At 39.0% G+C, this 23,312-nt stretch overlaps 1 protein-coding gene and 1 non-coding gene across 6 annotated transcripts in view; one reads left to right on the top strand and one right to left on the bottom strand.

Moving 5' to 3' along the window:
- Nucleotides 1-23,312, bottom strand: part of LOC117223634 (uncharacterized) — a 280,088-nt gene that overhangs the window by 147,583 nt on the left and 109,193 nt on the right. The gene's annotated exons all lie outside the window — the stretch shown is intronic.
- On the top strand, nucleotides 23,154-23,273 carry LOC143263821 (5S ribosomal RNA). Its single transcript, XR_013037146.1, has one exon. It is a non-coding gene; the product is annotated as a 5S ribosomal RNA (ribosomal RNA).

Genomic DNA, 23,312 nt, shown 5'->3' with positions numbered 1-23,312 from the left:
GTTTCTGTTCTTTGAGGCTTTTCCACCGTTTGAAATTGCAGCCACTCGGTTTTTTGTCACAAATTGCACGAAATCCGCGGTCTAGTAATTGGCACTCGTAAAATTAGAAACTATTTCTCTAGAAAATGTTTAAAAAAGTATTCATCGTAGCACGCAAATATGTCGATTCTTCTCGTCCGAATGTCAGAGTCCCAGAGTGACAAAAAAATTAGTTCTCTTCGTTAACGCTAGATTTACGGAACCCGTCAAAATGGCGGGTCGCTAATTTGTTCATTTACGATTAATTAATTTAGACACATCTATGAGACATTTGTTCAATTTATACGTTACTTACGGCAAACGATACAATAAACGCTTGTTAAAAATCAGAATAAATGTTACTTTTATAATAAATGTTACTTATATAACTAATATCGTTATTTTTATAACCATGACATAAAACAGCTCCGTTTTTTTGTGCTCCGTAAATCTAGCGTCAAACAATCCGACGAGTTCGAAATTCGATTAAAAAGATGATCGTGAATGACACAGTTGCATAAAATCAACCGCATAAAATCGGTAACCCAGTCGTCGACGCGTGCAAGAAGTCTCGCGCGTAATAATTAAAAAGAAAAAAAAGAAAAACCGCCGGCGAATTAACTAACAACGTGCAAACGCGAACGAGCCGAACGAAGAAACGCGTTTAAAATGTGTCCCGGGCTCGTTTTAAAACGAGCAAGACCGAGTGACCAATTAACGAATGCTGAAATCGATAAAACGATACGAAAGTTTAAACGCGATCTGAGCCGTGATCGTGTTTTAATTACGGTCTAATAAAGCGTGTAACGCGCGAATATATTTCAAGTTAATTCTCGAGTCTCTGGAAATTAGTTTATGGAAATATTCATGAACAACGCGTACGTATGCAGTCCCCTTGTAAGTTAATAAATATCCATTACGCGGCGTGACCGTTTTGCTCGTGTACTGGAATTCGTGTTTTAATAAATATTTGCAAGAATTGTATAACGCGGAATGGCGCCTGTTTAATTATTATTTCCTCGGGATTCTCGGTCTGAATGGTACAAATTGTGCTTCGATTGGTCGTCCGTCGTGCAGGAATTCGTTCATGTCACGTCATGTCATGTAAAATAAGTAAAATAAACGTTCAATTAAAATAAATGTTCAAGTAAAATAAACGTTCAAATAAAATAGACGTCCAAGTAAAATAAACGTTCAAGTTAAAGAAAACGTTCAACTAAAATAAACGTTCAATTAAAATAACTATTCAAATAAAATAAACTTTCGAATAGAATGTCAAGTGTTCAAATAAAATAAAAGTTCAAATCAAATAAAGGTTCAAATAAAATAGACGTTCAAGTAAAATAAGCGTTCAAGTTAAAGAAAACGTTCAACTAAAATAAAAGTCCAATTAAGATAACTATTCAAATAAAATAAACGTCCGAACAGAATGTCAAGTGTTCAAATAAAATAAAAGTTAAAATCAAATAAAGGTTCAAATAAAATAAATATTCAAATAAAATAAACGTTCGAACCCATTCTCGAACGCTTCGCGAAAGAAGCCGACAACGACCAACGAAGACAACCCCATAGGCGTCCTATCCTAATTTTTGTTTTCCGCTCTTATCTGTAAATCGCGCGATCAAACGCGCGCGAACCGCTGTAAGTTCGATTTTGCATTGTCGCCGTTCGGCGTCGAACAAGTTCCATTTCCACAAATTAAATCAGCAGCTCGGCTCCGCGCCGCGAGAAGCATCGTTCCTTCGTTTATTCGATGCGTTCTCTTCCCCCCCGGTTCGGAGAGTCCCCCCCCCCCTGTCTAGCAGGTTCTAACGCAACGGTCTTTCCATTAATGTCTACTAATTAGAAGTTAGCCTCGATTCTGTCCGCATCGTACGCCGGCTGTTCGAGAATCAAACGAAACCGGAGTCTAATTAGCGCAGAAGTTAAATGAGTGCTCCGCGAAGGTGAACGACGATATCCCCGCGATAGTATGATAGAGAGAAGCATTTGGGGAATCAATTCGTCGGCATCGCGGTGTCCCCCATCGCTGCCTCTTTCTAACGACCACGCAATTATCACGGCGAAATTAGTGTGACGGGGCGCGCGTCTCTGTTGAAAGAGCTCGCATGAAAACTGGTACGATAAATTAATGCATTATATGTGCGTAGATATTTAATAAAAGAAATACTTTGTTATTTTTACAAGATCAGAATGTCTTACACAAAGAATTGAAATGATCTTATTTTTTTAAAACGATGAATTGTACACATTTTATGTGTAAATGGAATTCGTGGAAATTCATTAATTGTTACTGGAAAGAAATGTTTGAAAAATGCAGAAGAAAAATGTTTTACAATTATTACGTAAAAGTTATCTAGTGTTTTATTAATCAACTGGAGAGGAATGTGACAAATAGAAGAGTATTTATTTCGTTAAAAGAATATATAATAAATAGAAGAATATTTATTTGTGAATGGAAGAATATAATAAATGGATTATTTATTTAGATTAAAAAATGTGATAAATAGAATATTTTCTTAAATTAAAAAAAAATGTAATAAATAGAAGAACATTTATTTCTATAAGAGAATATCATATAAATAGAAGAATATTTAATTAAGCAATATAAAAAAGGATAAAGGAATATAAAAAATAGAAGAATATTTATTTACATAAAAGAATGAAATAAATAGAAGAAGATAATAGAAGAAAATATTTATTTCGATAAAAAAATGTAAGAAGAAGAACATTTATTTGAATACAAAAATATAATAAATAGAAGAATATTTAATTGAATAAAAGAATATAATAAATAGAATATTTTCTTAAATAAAAAGAATGTAATAAATATAGAAGAATATTTATTTCTATAAAAGAATATAATAAATAGAAGAATATCTAATTAAGTAATATAAAAAAGGATAAAGGAATATAAAAAATAGAAGAATATTTATTTAGATATAAGAATGAAATAAATAGAAGAATATCTCTCTTTAAATAGAAGAATATGATAGAAGAAAATATTGATTTCAGTAGAAGAATGAAATAAATAAAAGAATATCTCTTTAAATAGAAGAATATAAAAAATAGAAGAAAATATTGATTTCGATAAAAGAATGAAATAAATAGAAGAACATCCCTTTAAATAAAATACCATAATAAATAGAAGAACAATTATTTCGATAAAAGAATGTAATAAATAGAAGAATATTTTCTCCGATAAAAAGATGCAACAAATGGAAGTACATTTACTTAAAAAACGATCATTCCGCCGCTTTCGGTTTAGTGTTGACATCGAGGCACGTAAGGAAACAAAGCTCGGTCCGTTCGTAGCCGGCTGTTGGTCCATAGAGCTCTCCGAAGGAAGGTGTGCTCGTTGACCAAGTTCGATCGACAGGGTCGAACTGGCCACTGACACGGATCGCATAATAGAATCACGACACTTAGGGGGCACAATGACCTTTTGTCGGGACCTTGAATACGCGGCGAAAACCCGCAAACGCCCACTCATTAATTTTCTTGCCTCCGTTGTCGCCGGGGGAGGGCCAAAAAGCGCGCGAGCAGGACGGTGAAGGATGAAGAAGAAGAAGACGATGAAGAAGAAGAGAAAAAAAAGAGAGGCCGGTAGGATAAGGAGGTAAAAAGGGGTCTCATTCAAACGCAAATTACCGTCGGCTCCATTTCCATTTTACGAACAATGCACAATGAACCACGCCGGAAATAAGAACGGGCTTTCGGCCATTCATGCGTATGTACCCCCCGCCCCCCTCCCGGCGTCGCCCTTCTTTTTTTCTCTCCACGATCAGAGGCGCTTGCCGGCATGCAAGAGGTTGAATTCGGTTACCTCGATGACGACAGAAAATTGTCCCGCGCTTTGCTCGCCCCGGATCATCCGGCGCCTTTGCCTCGACGCCTTTTTTCGTTTGTTCCTGCTCGACGAGCACAGCGAATTCTCGCTAATCGCGGCTCGAATTGCGCGCAAAAATGGACGATTCGGGAGCAGGAGATACGATTGTTCGGCTATTCGATTATCAACCCTTAGCGCTCCGAAGGCTCCGCTACGGAGACATTTGTCATTTGTCCCGTAACTCCGAGGGCTCCGCTGCGGAGCCAAATGTTTTTAGCATACGTTATCGTCGACGTTGGCAATTGTTATCTGTAGTTAAAAACGTGCTAAGTCTGTACCATTACGATTAAACCATTTTTCGACCTTTTCTATGGTTAGCAACGTGGAGGAAAATAAATATTACGATGAGAATTTAGAGCCGAGCGATACCGAAGACGTATTCGATTCTGAAGAGTTAAAAGACATTGTGGAAGACAATGTTGGTCATGATTCTGACGCTTCGAGTAGTAGCAGCGAAATTATACTACCAAAGAGACGAAGAATGAGAATTATTGAAAGCGAATGCGAAGATTCGTTGCAAGACTTAGACGAATGGCGCGATGTTACGGAAGATTTACATATCCCAGATAGAATACCTTTTAGCGTATCGCCACAGGTCATTGGACCACAAGTTTCTACAAACATTGAACAGCCGATACAATATTTTAAATTATTTTTCACGGACGAATCGGTAAATGAAATTATAAAGGGAACCAACGATTACGCAGAAAATGTTCTAAACTTGAAAGAAATATCTGGTAACTCTATTTGGCAAAGTGAATACTGTGACACTTGTCCAAGTAAACCCAGAATGCGCATGGAAGATTGTTACCAAAGATATCGCACCATGGTGAATTGCAAAATTTTTAATTCATCTCTTATTTACAATAGGAAAATGTATATTTATAAAATAAATCAAATCAAATGCATTCGCAAGGACGTGTAATCTTTTCCGCTGGAAATAAAACTTCCTTTGTCTCAGGCGCTCCGCTCCAAAAATGTGCCTGAGTTGCTGGTAGGCAGTACTCGAGAAACGCGCGGACCGCTAAGGGTTAATCGTTTATACAGCGTGTCCCAAAGTTATCGTACGAGCAAGAAATAAGATGATAATTCGAAGTAACTTTTTCTTTAGCGTCGAAAATGTGTCATTTTTTTTTGCAACTCGACGTTCCATATTAATGATCCGCGAAAATTACCATAAATTCGCTCGAACAGAAAGAACAGAACACAGATTTCGGTAGAACGAAACATCCTTTATTTCGAATGATTTAAGACATTATGACAAAAACATTTAATGAGACGGGGAATGTTAAAATTTAATATGAACGGCGGGAACTTAGTTGCCAGGTCAATACAACTTTGTCCGGGAGCGTGGAATAGAAAATAATTACGTTCGACATTCTATCGAAAGAGGAGCCATTAAAACAGGGGTGGGGTTGGGGAGGCGGGGGAAGACTTCGTTGTCTTTAAAAGCCATGAAAGATCTCGAGCCGAGTCGTAAACCGTGTTGGCAGCCGTCCGATCTCGAATTGTCCGAAAGTTTCCTCCTCGGCGTTCTTTCGAACGGAGAGTCGCCGCGGTGTTCACCCCCCCCCCTTCTCCTCCCGCATCCTCGCCGTACGCACTCGAAAAGCAAAAATGTCTGGCGAGATTTGATCTCCGGCTGATACTTGTTCTGCCAAAAATTGCTTTCTTTCGTGGATCATTACTTTGGCCGATCGTCGAACGATCTTGGCAACATTCCGATCTTTTTCTCTCCCTCGATTCTTTCTGTCTCTCTCTCGATTCTCTCTCTCTCTCTCTCTCTCTCAATTCGCTCTCTCTCCCGATCTCTCTCTCTCTCTCTCTCTCTCTCTCTCTCTCTTTCGAATCACTCTCTCGATTCTCTCTCTCTCTCTCGATTCTTTCTCTCTCTCTCCCGATTCTCTCTCAATTCTCTCACTCGATACTCTCTTTCTCAATTCTCTTCCTCTCTCTTGCCTCTCTCTCTCTCTCTCTCAATTCTCTCTCTCTCGATTCTCTCGCTCTCTCGATTCTCTCTTGATTATCTCTCTCTCTCGCTCTCTCGAATCATTCTCTCTCGATTCTCTCTCTCTCTCTTAATTCTCTCCCTCGATTCTCTCTCGCTCTCCCGATTCTCTCTTGATTATCTCTCTCTCTCTCTCTCTCGCTCTCTTGAATCATTCTCTCTCGATTCTCTCTCTCTTTCGATTCTCTCTTTTTAAATTTTCTATCTCGATTCTCTCTTTCTCTCGATTCTCTCTTTTTAAATTTTCTATCTCGATTCTCTCTCTCTCTCGATTCTCTCTTTTTAAATTCTCTCTCTCTCTCTTAATTCTCTCTCTCTCTCTCTCGATTCTCTCTCGCTCTCCCGATTCTCTCTCGACTATCTCTCTCTCTCTCTCTCTCGATTCTCTCTCGCTCTCCCGATTCTCTCTCGCTCTCCCGATTCTCTCTCGACTATCTCTCTCTCTCTCTCTCTTAATTCTTTCTCTCTCTCTCGATTCTCTCTCGCTCTCCCGATTCTTTCTCGATTATCTCTCGATTATCTCTCTCTCTCTCTCTCTCTCTCTCACTCTCTCGAATCATTCTCTCTCGATTCTCTCTCGCTCTCCCGATTCTCTCTCGCTCTCCCGATTCTCTCTCGACTATCTCTCTCTCTCTCTCTCTTAATTCTTTCTCTCTCTCTCGATTCTCTCTCGCTCTCCCGATTCTTTCTCGATTATCTCTCGATTATCTCTCTCTCTCTCTCTCTCTCTCTCACTCTCTCGAATCATTCTCTCTCGATTCTCTCTCGCTCTTCCGATTCTCTCTTGCTCTCCCGATTCTCTCTCGCTCTCCTGATTCTCTCTCGCTCTCCTGATTCTCTCTCGCTCTCTGGATTCTCTCTCTCTCTCTCTCTCTCTCGATTCTCTCTCGCTCTCCCGATTCTCTCTCTCTGTCGATTCTCTTTTTCTCAATTCTCTCTTTATCTCTCTCGATTCCCTTTCTCTCAATTCTCTCTTTCGCTCTTAATTCTGTCTCTCTCTCTCTCTCTCTCTCTCTCTCTCTATCTATCTATCTATCTATCTATCTCTACCTCTACCTCTACCTCTATCTTTATCTCTATCTCTCTACCAGCAAGTTTCCCTCGGTCAGGAAGAATCGAAAGGGTACGAGGACACGTAACAGCTCCCCCCACACCCTCGCCTCCTTCCGCTCTCACTTTTTCCATTATCGTCCCACTATTCCCGTAATCGCTTCTTTTCACCTCCGAACGGTTTTCGTTGTCCTCGAATATTTTCGTTCCGATTCCACGTAGACCCTTCCCCTAGTTCATTTTCTATAATCACAGTTGCCTCTGCGAGCCTCCTCAACTCCTCAACTCCTCGGATTTCGTTAACACTTTGTGATGGTCGCGCGAGAAATACCTCAATTATTTCATGAAGATCGAGGTATGTTATTCGATTAAATAAAAATTTCTCCTGGAAATGCCGACGACGCGACAAGATAAAGGATCAAACGTTCGGCAGCGTGTAGGAACAGTGGATTTCGTAATTAACACTGTACCGTCCAACGAATTGACCAGAAAGCGTTCGAATTGGCACTGATTGGCAAAGAGAGCGTTCCAATTGGCATCGCGTTACATTATCTGCGGGATCGAATAACTAACGAGTAAGAGTTCGCCAAGGAGGATTTCACTAATTGTAAAAGTCACCGTACAGAATTTGTTTAGAACTTTCACGAAATACATTTGACACACGTGCGTACGGTGATATTCGAGTAGGTTAACGAATTGTCGCCTTAATTAATTGTAATACTTTCTAACCTTGTTTGTGATCATTTTTTCGATACGTGTACAGAGATATTAAATGAACATACTATATTTATATCTGCACTGTAGATATTTATATACATATTTGTTATTTATTATATACATATTATATATAAAATATTAGTATTAATATATTGTATATTAATCAATATTCAATATATCAATATATATTAAGCAATATTTAATATATCAATATGTATTAATATATCAATTATATCAGTATTCAATATATCAATTTATATTAATCAGTATTCAATATATCAATTTATATTAATCAGTATTCAATATATCAGTATATATTAATCAATATTCAGTATATCAATATATGTATATTAATCAATATTCAATATATCAAAATATATTAATCAATATTCAGTACATCAATATATATTAATCAATATTCAGTATATCAATATATATTAATCAATATTCAGTGTATCAATATATATTAATCAGTACTCACTATATCAATATATATTAATCAGTATTCAATATATCAATATATGTTAATCAGAATTCAATTTAACAATATATATTAATCAATATTCAATACATCAAAATATATTAATCAATATTCAGTATATCAATATATATTAATCAATATTCAATACTTCAAAATATATTAATCAATATTCAGTATATCAATATATATTAATCAATATTCAGTATATCAAAATATATTAATCAATATTCAGTATATCAAAATATATTAATCAATATTCAGTATATCAATATATATTAATCAATATTTAGTATATCAATATATATTAATCAATATTCAGTATATCAATATATATCATTCAATATTCAGTATATCAATATATATTAATCAGTACTCAATATATCAATATATATTAATCAGTATTGAATATATCAATATATGTTAATCAGTATTCAATATATCAATATATGTTAATCAATATTCAATACATCAAAATATATTAATCAATATTCAGTATATCAATATATATCAATCAATATTCAATATATCAATATATATTAATCAATATTCAATATATCAATATATATTAATCAGTCAATATATAATTGATATATATTAATCAATCAATATATAATTAATATATATTATATAAAACTATATATTTATTATTTATGTATATATATTATATATTATACTATATAATTTTTTTAATACAATAAAATTCTGAAAAACCACAGCAATAAGATTCCTTTTTTCAATAAGCACTCATCCTATCACAAAAATCAGACGAACCTGTCGCAATCGTTTGCATCGACTTATCCCTAAGAAACAAAGCTAAAAACTAAAGCCCTCGGATATTTAGTCGTAAGCGCGGAGGAACGCATCATGGAAAATAAACAGCTGCCGTTTATTTTACCGCCGCGAGCCGAACAATTGCGAGGGCGCCTCGCGCCCATCCCCGCACCCTCCCCGCGCCACGACGATTTTATTTCGCTTCGTCGTGTTTGTCTAATTCCCCGTATAACCGAGACCCGATTCAACGAAATCTCCGAAGACTCCGATACCATTCGCCGGATCGTAAAAAGTCGTTTCGCTTCGTTTTGTTAGCGTTCCCTTTTTCCGTTCGATTCGCAGCGCGCCTCGCCGCGCCGCCCTCGCGCGCGCCGCGAGATCTTTCTCCGGGCGCCGCTCGGCGATTCGAGATGTTCGCGAGGCGGCTCTTCGCGAGGCTGCTTCCAATTACCGCGTAAAAAAGCTGCCAATTAGGAAACGCGATTCGCGATCACGGTGCTCGAATGACCGCGCGCCCGCTGCGAAACGTATTACGCGAACGTGTCGTTTTTCCCCGGGAAAAATACGATGCCGTTGTTAAAAGTAATGATTTATACACGCGCGACGTTCCTTTTTTTTTCCTTTTCGTTTCATTCCGTCCCGGTCGCGCCGTATTTAATTGGCACGCGGGCCGAACAACCGCGAACAAGTCCCCGATAAAAACGTGCGCACGGCGCGCAAGACATTCGCCGACAAAAATGTTCCCGCCGGATTTCAAGCGCACTCCGCGGATAATGAACGAAACGATCCGGTCCGCGGCGAGCAATTAGTAACTGGAATTAACAAATCTTCGCCCACGTGGACCGCGCGGCGACGTTCGCGCGTCCCGAACACCCGCCGATTTATTCGCAAATTGTTCGCTCGATCGAATCGGAGGACTCTTCGTTCCGATTTACTCGAGAATTGCAAATTTAATAGATTTCGAAATTTTTAATAGATTCTTTGGAACGCCCCTGGAAATTTTTTAAATTTGTTTTTTAATTTTTGTTGAATTTTCGTCGCATTATTGGAACACGGGGACTTTCTGCCGTTGATCAAATAAATGTTACTGTCAATTTAAGGTGTATTGTATTGTAACTATATTTATTTATTGTATATTGTAATTATTTTTAGTTATATTATATTACTATATTTATTTGTATCATATTATATTGTAATTTTTAATTGCAAAGATTCGAGGTCTAGTTATTAAAGAAGAACATTTATAAAGATATTATGTATTATTTAAAGAAATTATATTGAACTATATTAATTTAATTATATTAGAATTGTATTATAACCTGTTAATAAATGTAAATGAATGTAATTAAATAAAACACCTGTAACTAAATAAACACATATAAATAAATAAAACACCTGTATTATAACCTAAATTGAATTATATTATAATATACTATAAATTATATTATATTATAACTATATTATTTATATATTTATAATTTCGTGTTTCAAAAAGAATAGCATCGGGTACAGCGTTCGTTCGGGCACGATGATACCGCGCGAGATGTATTAATTTCGATGTTGTAAAGCGATAAAGAATCGATCGGGTCTCGGCTGCCGCGAAGACATTCTGCCGTTGATCAAATAAATATTACTGTGAAGATGAGGTGTATTGTATTGTAACTATATTTATTTATTGTATATTGTAATTATTTTTAGTTATATTATATTACGGCATTTATTTATATTATATTATATTGTAATTTTCAATTGCAAAGATCCGACGTCTAGTTATTAAATAAGAACATTTATAAAGATATTATATATTATTTAAAGAAATTATATTGCAACTATATTTATTTATATTATATTAGAATTGAATTATAAATGATATATTAGATTATATTATAATATATTGTAAATTATATTATATCATAACTATATTATTTATATATTTATAATTTCGTGTTTCAAAAAGAATAGTATCGGGTATAGCGTTCGTTCGGGCACGATGATACCGCGCGAGATGTATTAATTTCGGTATTGTAAAGCTATTGATAAAGAATCGACCGGGTCTCCGGCTGCCGCGATCGCCGGGCACTCGCCGAACGATATCGGCCCGATAAAGGACTTAATTGAATTTAAACGACGTCCACGGAAGGACGTGTCGCTTAAAAGTTCGTGGCTCGTGAAATCGACTCGGAGGACAGCCACCCCCTCCATCCCCCCGCCCCGCCGCCGCCGCCGCCATTCACGACTTGTCGGTGTCATTAAAAGCGGGGACCCGGGTCCCGTATAAATACGGAAGAAGGTCGGGCTCGTTCCGTGACATTTCGAGATCGTGGAACGATCGGCCGTTAAACGGAAACGATCCAGGTACACGACGGGAGGGCAGCTGCTCGGGGGAACCTACGACGATTCGATTCGTTCTCCGAAATTCGCTCGCCGAGAACCCGCTCCTATCGGCCGTTTCTGGTGAAGCGTTTTCAATTGGCCCGCGATAGAACGCGAGAATCGTCGGAAATCTGAGAAACAAAAAGGGCGAGGCCGTTCGCCGAAATCACTTCCGGGTTTTCCATAAATGAACTAATTAATTCTAATGTTTCAATGGCACACTTTTCATTTAATTACGTACTCGATGTTTTTAATGCTCTGATGCGAAATTGTTGATGTAACAAATAAATTATTTTACATCGTTTTATATAATTGTGATCGCTGTTAGAAAGTTTATCAATTGATTGCTTGTTGGTATATAACAATAATAGTATTATTACTTATAATAGTATAGTATGGATGTAATAATAATAATAGTTGAACGAATATTTATATCAAAATGGTAAGAATTTCATCGACACAATTCATTGACTTGATTGCGATTAAAAACCGTAATATTAAAAACTATAATATTAATATTTAAAACTTAAAATAGAAAGTGAGGTACCTGAGATAATTTGAAGCAACTTTTTCCTTGGCGAAAATGCGATTCGCCGCTCCGTTTACGAGTTATTAACGAAAAAGCAGTGACCAATGAGAGATCGCGCGCGACTGACGCTCCGCCCTCGCGGCCAATACCGCGTCGCGCCGGCCGTCTGACGCGACGGCAGCGGTCGCGAGGGCGGAGCGTCAGTCGCGCGCGATCTCTCATTGGTCACTGCTTTTTCGTTAATAACTCGCAAACGGAGCCGCGGATCGCATTTTCGCCAAGGAAAAAGTTGCTTGAAATGACCTAAGGAATCTCTCACTTCTCGCTAATAATTTTTGGGACACCCTGTACGCGCACAGTTTCGTCGAAATCGGATAGGGTTCTCTTGTTAGTACGTCGTAGACGAACCGGATACCGTGTACGTACTCGTAACAAGGAATAAGGATCCGGGTATACTGAAATCTTCCGAGACGGTAGTACACCTACAAACAAGTTCCGCCATTATGTAAAACGCGCGATACCGGGCTAACAGGAAATTATACTGTTTTAAATGTATTGGGGAAAGTTTTAAGCCTCCTCTCCGGGCGTTAATCGAGAGCTTTATTTTAACTCCCGTGCCGCGGCCGAGTCAATACCGTGAGGATTATTTAAACTTCCGGTGTTTCCGCGAGCTCGACATTCGAGTGAATTGTAACTGGGTTCTGTTTGGTGCAATTACCTGCGCGTTTGCGAGCGAACACGGAACTGGCAAAAAGGGAACTGTGCGACGGCGTCCCATGGATTTTCGAATGTTCTTATCTGCGAGTAGATCGCGGTTTTTCTTTGTCATTTTTAGTTATAATAGCGATGTAAATAAGTATTGAAACCAAATGGAATTCAATGGAAATGAATGGAGTTGAACAAAATTGAACGAAATTCAATGGAATTGATTGAAACTAAATGGAATTGAATGGAGAGAAATGAATGGAATTGAACGGAATTGAACGGAATTGAATGGAATTGATTGAAACTAAACGGAATTGAATGGAATTGAACAAAATTGAGTGAAATTGAAGGGAATCGAATAGAATCGAATGGAATCGAATAGAACTAAATCAAATTGAATGGAACTGAATGGAATTGAATGAAATTGAACAAAATTGAACGAAATTGAACGGGATCGAATAGAATTGAATGGAATCGAATGGTACCGAATGGAACTAAATGAAATTGAATGGAACTGGGTGGAACTGAATAGAATTGAATGGAATTGAATAGAATCGAACAAAATTGAACGAAATTGAACGGAATTGAACGGAATCGAATAGAATCGAATGGAATCGAATGGAATCGAATGGAATCGAATGGAATCGAATGGAATCGAATGGAATCGAATGGAATCGAATGGAATCGAATGGAATCGAATGGAATAAAACAGTACATAATAAAATACAATAAGCAGAAATAAAATAAAACGCGATAACTGAAATTCGTTCATTTAAAGTACACGTCTCGGTAGTTCCTCCCAAAAAGAAATACAATTTAACAAAACCGTTCGATTACATTATTAATATTTCACAATCGCGCGACGCACGGAAACGATCGATACACGATTAATCGATGCAACAATAAGCATTTCCCGCCGAGAAATATCTCCGTCATCGCGATATATGTATATGTATAGTTCGCGACTAGCGAATTTCCTGGACCGCGTGTATCGCGGCGCTTGAAAGCGCGGGAAATAAAAATTTCGGACCGCAAAATTCGGATGAGCGCGACACACGAAAATGGGAGTCGCCGTAACGGAAGTAAAAATGGCAAAAACGGCGTAAAAAAAAATAGGCGAGGAGGAGGGAGGGTGGTCGGCGGCGGCGGCGGCGGTTTCGGTGCGCGGGAAATAAACGCGAATTTCGCATCGCGAATTCGATCGAGCGGCAACGAGACAAACTAGGCGGAATCGGATAAGCCGGCTGAAATTTTCCTTTGAATGCCGCGGCCGGAAGGTCTCATTTGTCCCTTTCATTGGGCCGGTAGAACGCGTTCCGCCGGTCCATCGCAGTAATTACAGCGGGAGCTCGGCCGTGCCGCCGCCGCGAGCCCGGCGCGGATTTTTATTTGCGGACGATGTAACGCGGCGCGCGTGCGAGAGCGCGGAAAATAAAACCGCCCTGGGAAACCGGTTCGCAGATGTTCGAGAAATTTATACACCTGTATTGCCGGACGAGTTGCGGCTCGCGGCCGCGGCCGTTCGACCGCTTCCCCTTCCCCCGCCCTCCGCCACGCGGCTTTCTTTTATTTCGGCCGTCGTTAGCGAACAACAAACAATTCATCGCGCCGCGCCGATATTTTTCGAATTGTCGATTACGCGCGCCGCGCGGACCGTTTTCGATCGCGCGCTCCGCTTTTTATATCAACAAATTCCGAGCGAGCGAGCGAGCGAACCCGCCCGCCCGGTGTTTCGCAAACAATTCGCCCGGGAATTCGGACCAGAAAATTGCCCGGCGAGAATCGCCGCCCCTTTGACGTATGCCCCACGTGCAACCGACCGACCTTCGCACTTTTTGCCGGCCCCGCGACGCTAATTAGTTTCGCGTCGTTGCCCGATCGCCGCCGTACGAGGAAAATATCGTTCCTACGCGATCGTCTTCGAGTTTAAGGTCGTCCGTTGCGATCTCTCTTTCGTTTCGCGCGTTTTGGAGCGCGTCGAAATATTGTTCGACAATTTGACAAATAGGTCGAAGTGACTGGTTTCGAATTTTTTCGTTTTCTAACACACTTTGACAAACATGTATATTATATATTATAGATACATTGTATGTATAATATTATTAATAATATATACAATATTATATATATATATATTACAATATTATTAATATAATAATATTGTACTATATTATTGCTGTAATAATATTATAATATAATATTGTACAATATTATTAATATAATAATATTAATATAATAATATTGTACAATAGTATTAATATAATAACATTAATATAATAATATTGTACAATATTATTAATTATATTATATGCATAATATTATCAATAACTATGCATAATATTATTAATTATACCATATGTATAATATTATTAATAATTATGTCAATTATTACCGTTAATCAATATAACAATTTACCGTCTTTCGTTAATAACTGAAAAATACAGCCGCGGATTGCATTTTCGCTAAGGAAAAAATTACTTCAAATAATCCCAGAAACCTCCGATTTCCGGATTGCGAGATATTTTTGGGACACCCTGTATAAAATTTCTCTTCCTTTTAAGAAATTATTGCGATCGAGGAAGTTCTAATCATTGAAATTGTAAAAAAGAAAAAAATGATACGGAATCATGGATAAAAATGTATTTCTTCTTTGAACAATTTTAATAAATAATAAATTTTAATCTTAAAATAATTTAAATTTATACAATAAACGTATTAAATAATATTTATAATATTATTTATTATTATTTAATTTTATTTAATAATAACTTATATAATACATATATACAAATTTATTTTTAAATAATAATGGCGAGAATTGAGAATTTGCAATCAGCACCCGTTAATTTGTTACGAGACAACGCTATTCATTTGTTGTTGTTGTTTGATATTCCTTGTGAACATACATATTTATTACTATTAAAATTGTTCATTGTGTTAATAATAATATATTCGTTACTTCCTATTTTTATTTTATCAAATAAAAATTTGAATAAATAGCAACGTGTTACACGAAATTTTTCTGATGCGTTCACATTTTGCTGTTTCTTTATCTAGCCATTTTCATCCGCAAATGCAGAAAATCCTCGGTTCAGTGATAATAAATATTCGCTGCAACAAGAGTCGCGTATTTTCAGACTCGAGTTGCACCAGTGTCCATCGATTCACCGGATCGGAGATATCGTACAACTCGGAGAATACGAGATACGAAGAGAGGACTTAGCGTCGCGGATCGTGAAAAATATATGGCAGTCTCGAATTAAAGCGTCGCAATTAGATTAATGGTTGCATGGACAGTGTTTCGCCGCTCGCAAATAAAGTTCCGCCCGGGAATCCTATTCCCGCGGACACTCGCCAGCTGTGAACCAGCGACGACACCAGAACTCTGTCATAAAGTTCGCGGACCTTAAACTGCTAAGACACTTTTCCCGCTCCATTCATCATTCCCGCGTTGCCTAATTTCTCTCCTCGGATTAGCATGCCGCGATACCGAGCCCGTCAGCTTCTTCAGGTTTTTTTTTTATTTTTACGAGTCGAACAGGGCGAAGTTGCTTCGGCAACGTTAAGATGTAATTAGCGATATCGAATCCGGAAGAAAAGACAGCAACGTTAATAATTTATCGTCGGGCGAACTATAATGTGTCGGAATAATTGTGAAAATCATTTTATATACGTGTGTGTATGTATATAATATATTAAATAAAATAATGAAACAGTATGTTTAAATTTATGAAACGTTTTCACTGTTTGTTTTCTTTTTATATTTATGATTAAATGATTAGATTGAAAATAGTGATTGTGTTTCAAGAGTTTAAAGATACTGTTTTACTATTTTATTTTAGCTCTGTATGTACAGCGAAAATAGATAAAATAAAAGAAGAATGTAAAATAAAATAAAGTGGAATAAAATAGAATTAAATAGAATAAAGTAGAATAAAGTAAAATGAAGTAGAATGAAGTAGTAGTGTAGTAGAGTAGAATAAAATAGAATAAAATAGAATGAAGTAGTAGAGTAGTAGAGTAGAATAAAATAGAATAAAGCAGAATAAAGCAGAATAAAGTAGAATGAAGTAGTATAGAGTAGTAGGGTAGAATAAAATAGAATAAAGCAGAATAAAGCAGAATAAAGTAGAATGAAGTAGTAGAGTAGTAGGGTAATAGAGTCGTAGAGTAATAGAGTAATAGAGTAGTAGAGTAGTAGAGTAATAGAGTAGTAGAGTAGAATAAAATAGAGAATAAAGCAGAATAAAGCAGAATAAAGTAGAATGAAGTAGTAGTGTAGTAGAGTAGTAGAGTAATAGAGTAGTAGAGTAGCAGAGTAGTAGAGTAGTAGAGTAGTAGAGTAGTAGAGTAGTAGAGTAGTAGAGAAGTAGAGTAGTAGAATAGTAGAGTAGTAGAGTAGTAGAGTAGTAGAGTAGTAGAGTAGTCGAGTAGTAGAGTAATAGAGTAGTAGAGTAGTATAGTAGTAGAGTAATAGAGTAGTAGAGTAGTATAGTAGTAGAGTAATAGAGTAGTAGAGTAGAATAAAATAGAATGAAGTAATAGAGTAGTATATAGAGTAGTAGGGTAGAATAAAATAGAATAAAGCAGAATAAAGCAGAATGAAGTAGTATAGAGTAGTAGAGTAGAATAAAATAGAATAAAGCAGAATAAAGCAGAATAAAGTAGAATAAAGTAGAATAAAGTAGAATAAAATAGAATAAAGTAGAATAAATTAGAATAAAGTAGACTAAAGTAGAATAAAGTAGAATAAAGTAGTATAAAGTAGAATAAATTAGAATAAATAGAATAAAGCAGAATAAAGTAGAATGAAATAGAATAAATTAGAATGAAGTAGAATAAAGTAGAATAAAGTAGAACGAAGTAGACTAATGTAGAATAACTCGAATTCGATCATTAATGTACATGTATCGGTATTTCTTCCCCCAAAAAGATACAATTTCACAAAAATACGTGATCACATGATTAATCATAACAATTACCATTCCAATAAGCATTCTTAGCACAGAAATATCTCTCGCATCGCGATAAACCCGCGACTTATTATTAAACCGCGGATTTTATGGATTCACAATAAAATGATCGAACTCGACGCTGTTTTACTATCTTCGACTTATTAAAATGATCAAGGAAATAAATGAACGCGTGTATCTGGCTCCCGTGCATTTTTAACGGAATCAGCTTTATGTATGTCCTTCAGTAAAATCAGCTTTTGCATGTCCTTTAGTAAAATTAGCTTCAGCATGTCTTCAGTAAAATTAGCTTTGGTACGCTTTCAGCGAAATTAGCTTCAGTACGTCTTTAGTAAAATTAGCCACGGCGTGTCTTTAGTAAAACTGGCGCCCGTAAAAATCCGCGGTCTACGCCATTATGCCACGCGTTCCATACACACACACCAACACACCAACACATTATTTTACATATTTTTCGTGCACGTTCCGCATATTTTTGCGCGCGCGCGCAAATTATTCGCGCGTTCATCGTTCAGTTTTTACGCGTTCATCGCGCTGCGCTTCAGCTTCCGCGCTCCGATTATTATATTATGCCGAGATTATGGCATTCTAAGGGCACCCCCCCCCCCGCGCTTTCATCGCGGGTTGTTCGATGCTTTCGAAAATCTCGGAGCCTACGCCCGGACCTCCGGGTTTTAACGAGTTCGTCGAACGGCGCGACCCTTGACCCGTCTTACGAAGCTCTCGCGGAGATTTCCAGCGCGACATAAAGCCTCCGTCGAGTGGCCCGAGATTTCGGTGCTGCTCCGAGGGCTCCGCTTCTCGACGGCGGCGCCGATTAGAACGATTGGAAAGGGCCGGGGCCCTTTCCCCGAACATTTCGCCCGATAATTTAATCGCGAATCGGAGAAAGGATCGCGAGCCACCGTTCGCGGCGAGCTCTCGTCTCCTTGACGGTTCGAATGCAAATGGATTTTCCGTGGAAGTCGTCGCGCGCGCGACACTCGTCCTCGGCAAAATCGTACGCGCTGCGCCGGACCCAACGGCAATCTCTGCCTTTGAGTCCGCATCCCGACCAGATCGGGCGAGAATCCTATTGAAGAATTATCGACCGCGGGACGCTTATGTAATTACGCGCGTTGGCCTCTTTGAAACTGGCCGCGTCGCAAAGCGGCCGCGGAAGTGAAACATTTTCATTGGAATTTTTTTGTGTTCACGAAAATGCGCAGCGAGATTCGAAGGAGAACGATTATTGTCGAAATTTAGGGGATGTAAGTTTGATCGGGAGATATCTTTACAACTTCGATAATTGAATAATTGAAATAATTAAAATAATTAAAATAATTGAAGTAATTGAAATAATTGAAATAATTGAAATAATTGAAGTAATTGAAGTAATTGAAGTAATTAAAGGAATTGAAATAATTGAAATAATTGGAATAATTGGAATAATTGGAATAATTGAAATAATTAGACGGTGTATATTGTAATTATTGTAATAATTATAATAATTATAGCAAGTTCAACGTCGTTTAATAATAATCAAAAGATTATTAAAAATGTAAAAAATGTAAAAAAGATTACATAAAAATGTAATTTTACAATTAAACGTCGTGTTCTCATTTCTCAATATCTTTAGTTTATGACCAAACCCTGCAACCGTCCAAATGTTACGACTCGTCCGTAAAAATTGTCTGAAACAAGAAAGTTAAAAAATGCGGGTGTTTAATTTTTTTTTTTTTTCTTTTCACTCCAAGTACAGTAATGTCTCGCTGCGAAATTGTAGAGCTTCGCGAACAGGAATTCGAAAAGTTATGTCGAGGTTATGTCAGGGTTATGCCGAAGTTATGTTAGGATTGTGCCAAAGTTATGCCAACGTTATGCCAAAGTTATGTCAGAGTTATGTCACGGTATTTTAACAGAGATATGCCAAAGTTATGCCAAAGTTATGTCAGGGTTATGTCATGGTATTTTAGCAGAGTTATGCCAAAGTTATACCAAAGTTATGCCAAAGTTATGCCAAAGTTATGTCAGTTTTATATCACCGTATTTTAGCAGGGTTATGCCAAAGCTATGGCAAAATTATGCCAAAGTTATGCCAAAGTTGTGTCAAAGTTATATCAAGGTTATGTCACGGTATTTTAGCACGGTTATGCCATATTGTCTAATTAAATATACGCAATCGAAATAATATTTTTCCAGATGCAACCCATATTTAAAATAACAGATGTTTATATGCCGAGCAATTTAACAAAAATTTACTACCAAGTAAGCTAACAAATCTCAGCACAAAATCAACGATTCTCCCTGTCGCGCGCTTCTCCGTCTCTTTTTGTCTAATAAATCCCCACCTCAAAGTCGCAAGCTTCGAAAAATGAAGGAAATTTCGGACTGCGGTCATTTCTCCCGGAAATGCCGAATTTCGGGTTGCTGTGAATTTCCCCCCGTGCCTACGCCTGTGTAATTCGTTTCTACGTTTATTTCTAGCTATTTACTAGTTTTTTAGTCCAATTATTGTTTAGATTTTTAGCAGATTTTTAATCTAGTGTCCATAAAAACGAGCCGCGAGGCTCGAAGGATCGCGACTTAGAATTCTCGGATCTGCCGGTTCCAATTCCGATCTCCGAACATTTCCCGGAGTAATTACTATAATAAATTCCCGATCGGGCGAAATTTTTGGTCGCGATTCCGACGCGAAATAGCGCGGCGGCGCATCGCGATAGAAAAGTCCGCGGAAGAAAAAGGTACAAAGAGGAGCGGAACAACCGCACGGCGCGGGAGCGGCGTAATTCTGTTGCAAAATTGCTGGACACGGTGCATGCGATCCCGCGGCTCGTTCGGATAAGATTTGAGGCCAGATTGGATCCGTTCTAACGGCGATGCCGCGGCTCGACACTTGATCCCACGAAGGGGATCCGAATCTATTTCGAGGTATGATTTACGTGTTACGCCGTCGGGGAGAACGTGCCGCCCCCCCGTTCACCTGCTGCCCCGCCGTGTGCTGCTGCCCGATCGAATGAAAAAAAAGGGAGGGAAAAAAAGAAGGAACGGTCGGATCAACCATTGTCTGTCCGACGCATTGCGCCGCGCATTGTATGCAAATAGGAACGACGCCGCGATATCTCGGATTTCCCATGGGCCGCATATCTTCCGTCGGTCCTGTTCCACTTCTTTGTCGCTGATCGCGCAATTAGCGTTGCATCAGTGACACCGCCGCGAATTTCTCTAATCTGGAAACCCACGGAAATACAGAGGAATTTCGGGGCGTGAACGCTTGGACCGCGAGCGTGTTCGCCCCGCGCGTATCTTACGAGCTGGGAACGGACGCGTCGCGGATAACATCTCCGTCGACGACCGGCGGAACTTAACGGCGCGAACGAAACCGCGAATTTTCGGCCGCAATTCTGCGCCCCGGAGAATCCGCGAGAATGAGAAGACGCGTTTCTTTTTTCGGCGATCTTTCAATCGGTGCTTTTAATGTTCCTTTTTTGTTATCGATTTTTGTCGTTCAGGACATTTGATGTTTCTACTGGAGATTGATATACAGGGTGTCCCAAAAATGTCTCGCAATCCGGAAACGGCGAGTTCGTCGGATCATTTGAAGCAATTTCTTCCTTTACAAAAATGTTTTCCGAGGCACCGTTAACGAGTTATTAACGAAAAACAGCGACCAATAAGAATCGAGTGCGGCTGACGCGAGGCGGCCCAGCCAACCAACTCGCGAAGCCCAGTTCCGCTCGTTGGCTCGGTCGCCTCGCGCCAGCCGAGCTCGCCTCTCATTGGTCACTGTTTTTCGTTAATAACTCGTTAACGACGCCTCGGAGAAAATTTTCGTAAAGGAAAAAGTTGCTTCGAATGACCCGAGGAACCCGCTACTTTCGGATTGCGAGGCATTTTTGAGACAGCCTGTATATAATGATGCATAGTTAAAAATATGACGGGGAGTGTGAGAACAATCGCGTTCCGTTTTTTATTTATCGCTAATTCGGCCTCTCGGGGCGAAACAATTAGGCGTTCCCTTATATTTTACAGGATTCGAATCAGAGTTCGCCATTCTTCATAAATATTTGCCTAAGAATCTAAGCATCCGAATGAATTCTTTTCAGTCGAATTCGAATAATTCGAATCATATACAGAGTGTCCCAAAAATGTCTCGCAATCCGGAAACGGCGGGTTCCTCGGATCATTTGAAGCAGCTTCTTCCTTTACAAGAATTTTCTCCAAGGCGCCGTTAACGAGTTATTAACGAAAAACAGGGACCAATAAGAATCGAGTGCGCTGACGCAAGGCGGCGCAGCCAACCAACTCGCGAAGCCCAGTTCCGCTCGTTGGCTTGGTCGCCTCGCGCCAGCCGAGCTCGCCTCTCATTGGTCACATTTTTTCGTTAATAACTCGTTAACGACGCCTCGGAGAAAATTTTTGTAAAGGAAGAAGCTGCTTCAAATGATCCGAGGAACCCGCTACTATCGGATTGCGAGACATTTTTAGGACACCCTGTAGCGGTTTTCGCGGATATCATCTCTCTGAACGACGCACCACTATAGTGGCTCGCTCTAGAAGCTCACTCGCTCTCCGTTTGAATTAAATAATCATCTTCCTATGTATGGTTTCACATTTCTTTCCGTCTCCACATCGATTTACAACAGTGTCAACAATATGCAGACGGAATATATACAGCATCAGATTCTGTACAGTACATATCAGAATCTGCCGTCCAGGGAAATAGCCTCGCGCAGAATTCATCCGTACCTAAAAGGTTAATCCGTTTTTATTTTTCGCTGCAACCGCCGGCCTTGGTCGCGGCGGACCGGTCGGATCTCGCGACAGAAGGATTTGCCCTCGCGTGCCATCAAACGATTTAATTTTGTTCAAGGACAGTTCCGGGCCACCTTATCCGGCCGAACGTACGTATGTACTTTCATGAGGTATTAACGCGGATCGGGCGCAACGAGATCCGGCCGCACCGATATTTTTCGCGGTTCAAACCGACCGCCGGAATACTTAATGATCGCTTTATTCGGACAATGCCGCGCAGCCTTTTCGGCGGGGGCCGAGCTTCATCCGTGCTAGTTTTTCGAATGCTTAATGATCCGGCGGGTTAAACCACTGTTTTTCACGTATTCTTCCCGTATTATTCAAACGAATCCAGTTTTCGCGAACCGGCGAAAATTTCGCGTCCGCGTTACACTTTTCCATTGTGATGCCGGCGATGAATCACGTTTTATTCGTGCCGCCAGAAATCCGGGGAACTCGCGTATCCTTCGGCGAGCGGCCGCGCGGACGAACGTTAATTAATAACGAGAATGTGCTTCCGCGACGAGACGGCGGCCGAGACGGCGCGACGTTCGCCGAATAACGCTGTTATTGACAAAATCGATGCATTTTTCTGATTTAATATGGCAGCTGCGAAATTGTAGAGCTTCGCGAACAAGAATTCGAAAAGTTATGTCGAGGTTATGTCAAAGTTATGCCAAAGTTATGTCAGAGTTATGTTACGGTATTTTAACAGAGATATGCCAAAGTTATGCCAAAGTTATGTCAAAGTTATGCCAAAGTTATGCCAAAGTTATGTCGAAGTTATGCCAAAGTTATGTCACGGTATTTTAACAGAGATATGCCAAAGTTATGCCAAAGTTATGTCAAAGTTATGCCAAAGTTAGGGCAACGGCCATATCACACTTCAAACAACCGATTCTCGTCCGATCATCGAAGTTAAACAGTGTTGAGCGTGGTTAGTACTTGGATGGGTGACCGCTTGGGAATACCACGTGCTGTTGTCTCACTTTCTTCCCCTATGCGGTCGCCACCTTGTCGTGGTA

This window comes from Megalopta genalis, chromosome 1 (assembly GCF_051020955.1).
Source record: "Megalopta genalis isolate 19385.01 chromosome 1, iyMegGena1_principal, whole genome shotgun sequence".
Taxonomy (NCBI): Eukaryota; Metazoa; Arthropoda; class Insecta; order Hymenoptera; family Halictidae; genus Megalopta; species Megalopta genalis.
Note: the sequence above shows the minus strand (reverse complement) of the source record. Positions and strands in the feature narration are given on the sequence as shown.